Raw genomic sequence first — 4,538 nt, 5'->3', positions numbered from 1 at the left:
TCTGAAAAATTATAATATTTAACTAATACCAATTAATATTGCTTGAAATAATATTGAATGAAATATTCTTATATATTTTGTGTTCAATTCTTAAACTTTTCGAAAAGGAAATCTTAAAAAGGTACCTAAGCTCTCTATTCCAAACTCAAGGACGTATAAATGCGATCAAAATAGTTTCACTCTTATTTTTTAGCCATACTTTACTTTGTGTGTGTACAAAATTTAATTTCGTGGAATAATTCAATCCATTTCTAATTCTTCAATTAAAAAGAGAATAATTATTTACTTTCTACTTACTTTGAAAACAGATTTGAAGATTATGAGTTCTCTGGTATAGATTCTTCTTCCGATGAATGAAATAAAGTTTCTATCCGTTTGAATCATTTTCTATCTTTAAGATTGAAATGGAAAGAACCGATGTATCCATCTTGATCCCAGGCATATCCCTTTGATCATTTTCAATCTTTCTTTCAATCTACAATCACGTCTATTCTTCTGAATCCTAATCTTCCTGTCCATGTATCTCCGCCACTTATCCATATGTATCCTTTTCTGTCCACTCTCAATCCATATTCTAGTATTTCTTTCCAAATGAATCCTTCGCTTATACACGCCTATCTTTTCCTATCCGTTAGGTAATCCAAAATCTTGTCTTTCTATTTCAATCCCTATCTTCTTATCTCATTAAATCTTTTTCTATATTTTCTAAAATTAAAGGTAGCCTTAACTTCTCGAATCTCAGTCTTTCTATCTAAATGAATCCACGCTTATCCACCTATATTAATTTCTATCCGTTGGGCAATCTTAAATTTCGTTTATGTTTTTAATCCCTATTTTCCTGTCCAAGTGAATCCATTTCTATCTTTTCTGAAATATAAGATAGCCCTATCTTCTTGAACCCCAGTCTTTCTATCTTACTGAATCCTCCACTTATCCACCTCTTTACTTTTCTATTCGCTGAATAAACCAAAATTTTGTCTATCTTTTTGAATACCTATTTTCCTATCAAAGTTAATCCATTTATATCTTTTTTTAAATATGAGATAACTTTATCTTCTTGAATCCTAGTCTTTCTATCTAACTGGATCCTCCAGTTTACGTTTCTATTCGTTGGACAAACCAAAATTTCTTATATCTTTTTGAATACCTATTTCGCTATCCAAGTGAATCCATTTCTATCTTTTTTTAAATGTGAGATAACCCTACATTCTTGAATCCAATTTGTACTATCCAAACGAATCCTCCGCTTATCCACATCTATCCTTAGCGAATCTTACGCTAGTTGACGTACATCCCAGACTTAATTAGTACCGGCAGGTTCCCAGTAGATGGCTGACTATAAAACTCAGGCACAAGCGAAATCATTTGCACTGTCTATAAGTGCCCTGGCGGACCGAATGGAGCCTCTACAAAGTACCCGTAAAGACCCCATTGGGTCCCCATTCGGTTCCTCTATAAAAAACTAAAAAAAAAAAAACAGAAAAATCAATTTTAAAATTTTTGAAATTCGGATTCTACATTAAAATTCGTGACCTTATAGAAGGTCACGGAATAATCACAATAGTTTTTTTGTAATGGTAAAAAGTTTAAAAAAAAAATAATAAGACTTATAACGCCTGTTGACTGCTACTTACAGGCGATGCGTTTGAAGTGTAGCAGTCAACCGACGTTATACGTCTTATATTTTTTAAAACTTTTTACCGTTGAAAAAAATTATTGCGATTATTCCGTGACCTTCTATAGGGAATTTTAACGTAGAATCCGAATTTCAACCATTTAAAAGTTGATCTTGCTGTTTTTTCGAGTTTTTAAAAAAGAACCGAATAGGAACACAATGTGGTCTTTACGGGTACTTTGTAGAGGCTCCATTCGGTTCCATAGGTCCGCCAGGGTGGAGGGTCAGCAGACGCCTTTGCAAAGTTCGAAACCTTGCTGGTTTAATTCTATTTTGCGGGAGTTTGAAATTCGAAATATATTATTACTTTCGAAACGGATAAGAATACTAGATTTTTGTGTGGATTTAAATGGACAGAAATTAAAACAAAATGTCGTTGATAATGCATAGTGTGGGATAAAGATAAGCATTTGTGAACAACGAAAATAGAAAAGGATAGGCCCATGGGACCACAAGGGATAGAGTCAGTAATAAAGAACACCATAGATAGAAAAAGATAGACAGTTGTGATAGCAAGGGACAGTCAGGGATCTCTACATTTTTCTATCCATACGTTTCTATCTTTTTGAATCTTTTTACTTCCAGCAGGGAAAGCTTTAAGAGTAGAAAACTGTTTCTCGCATATTTCACATCCGCATTTCTTCTTTCTCGTCTCTGGTATAATATTGTACACATTTTTAAGATGTCGAATTAAGTTAAATTTATTGGAAAAAGTAACAACGCAGGCTTCACACTCTTTCATGTTTGCATTTACAGGAACACAACTTGACTGCAAAAGCGCTTGTGCGAACTATATTAGATGGGAACATACGAGTTGCCATTTTGGTTCCCCGCCAAATTCAAAATCGGTAACTTGATACCGAATTATATAAATACATTTACATGAAAAAAAAATTAATTATACTAAAGCATCGTTATCAAGCCTAAATTATAAATAAAATTACATGTGACATAATATATGAAACATTTAAATCAGTCTATATGATTTTTTAACCCACACATTTGCCAAAAAAAAGTTCCCTGCAAAAATTATGATTGTAAACGAAATTTTACTCAGTTTACAAATAGGCGTGCCATAAAATTATAATCATATGCTTTATTAAATAAATAATAACAAATAATAAAATAATAATAGACCATAGGTCAAACATTAATACAATACTTTTCCAAGAGTTTATTATGATCGCTACTGATAGCTAGATATTTATATTTGATATCATACATCTTTTTTCTTTGCGTGGGTTAACGAGCGTCATTCGGTAGAAAAATGGGTTTCTAACCCTATTTTCTTCTGGATCTCATTTCGCTTTAATATTTCAAAAAAATGCTCATAGGCAATTTAATGACATATAAACATAATCTTCAGACCGGGACTTGGTTAGGTGGAGTGGAAGTGTGCGAATGTGTGTCCATGTCGACGGAAGTATTTATAAAGAATTACGGTTATTGTATGATATTATATGGTGTGAGTGGTGATTATTAAGTGCAATAAGAGTAGGCTGATAAGTGAGATTAAAAAGTGACGTTTAAAAAGGTATTTGTATTTTATTATTGGCGATATACGTAAGGGGTTAAAATTTATAGGTTAGATCGAAAAAGTAATAAAATGGCAGAAAACGAGGGAAACAAGGAACTGGTCACGAAGTTAGGTGTAACAGCAGCAGATGGCGCGAAGTTTAATAAAAATACCGATATCGATAGAGACAAGACTGACAAGACTGAAACAACTGAAAATAACCTAGATAAGACAGACCAGACGAAAAAACGGGGTAGAGGGAGACCACCAAAAGAAGAAAAACTAGTAAGAGAAGCTCAAAATAACAAAAAGATAGATGAGATATTCAAAGCTTCGGAAAAAACAGGGACAGAATCAACGATACAGAATACAATAAATGCACCAAGTACAGAGCAGGCAAAACAGGAAGAGAAAAATTTAGAAAAGGAGAAAAACAAATTTGATTTCCCAAATTCAGTGTTAGAAGCTGGGAATTGGGAAACAGCTTTAAAGTATTTCTGGCATCACATGCAGGACATTAAATTTGAGAACCGTCAAATGAAATTACAATTAGAGTAGGAAAAGGAGAATCGCGAAAAAGAAATAAGACATTTAAACGAAGAATTGAAAAGGAAAACAGAAGAATGGGAAAAAGAAAGAACAGTTTTAAGAAGTAAATTAAATGAAATTAACTCCATCGTTGGGATCAAAGAGAACAGCCAGATTATAGAGGAAACAATTAAGGCAAAAGTAGTGGAGATTGAAAATAAAATAAGGAAAGAAAATCGCTCAATTCAATTTAGTAAAAAGAAAACAGTAATAGCGAAAATATGTAGCTGGGAAGAAAAGCTATCGATCATGGAAAGGAAAAAAGTATTAAGTGGTAAGAAGATTTTTATTGACCATGATCTCACCAGAGAAGAAAGGAGAATACAAAGGAAAATAGTAGAAATAGCCAGGACTGAAAGAGAACAGGGTAAGGAGGTAAAGTTAGGATCAAAAATTGAGGGTTAATCAAGTTTGGATAAGTTGGAGGGATCTGGAGATGAGTCAGAGAAGGGAAAATACAAATTTTCAGTAATCCCAACGACCTTGAACCAAGAAAAAAGAAAGGGTGCGAGAGCAGGGGGGTGCAAATTTCTTTTTTGGAATGTAGCTGGTGTTAGGAACAAAGACAGGGACTTCTGGAATTTTATAAAAATTTTTGATTATGTCGGATTAACAGAGACTTGGATTGAGGAGAAGGATTGGGCGAGATTCAGGTATCTGTTACCTAAGGGATTTAATTGGGTGTGTCAATTTGCCAAGAGAGAAAACAAGAAAGGAAGAGCAAGTGGAGGTATCATTACAGGAACCAGGAGAGAAATA

This window comes from Belonocnema kinseyi, chromosome 1 (genome assembly GCF_010883055.1).
Source record: "Belonocnema kinseyi isolate 2016_QV_RU_SX_M_011 chromosome 1, B_treatae_v1, whole genome shotgun sequence".
NCBI lineage: Eukaryota > Metazoa > Arthropoda > Insecta > Hymenoptera > Cynipidae > Belonocnema > Belonocnema kinseyi.
The sequence above is the reverse complement of the archived record's forward strand: the minus strand, read 5'-3'. Positions refer to the sequence as shown.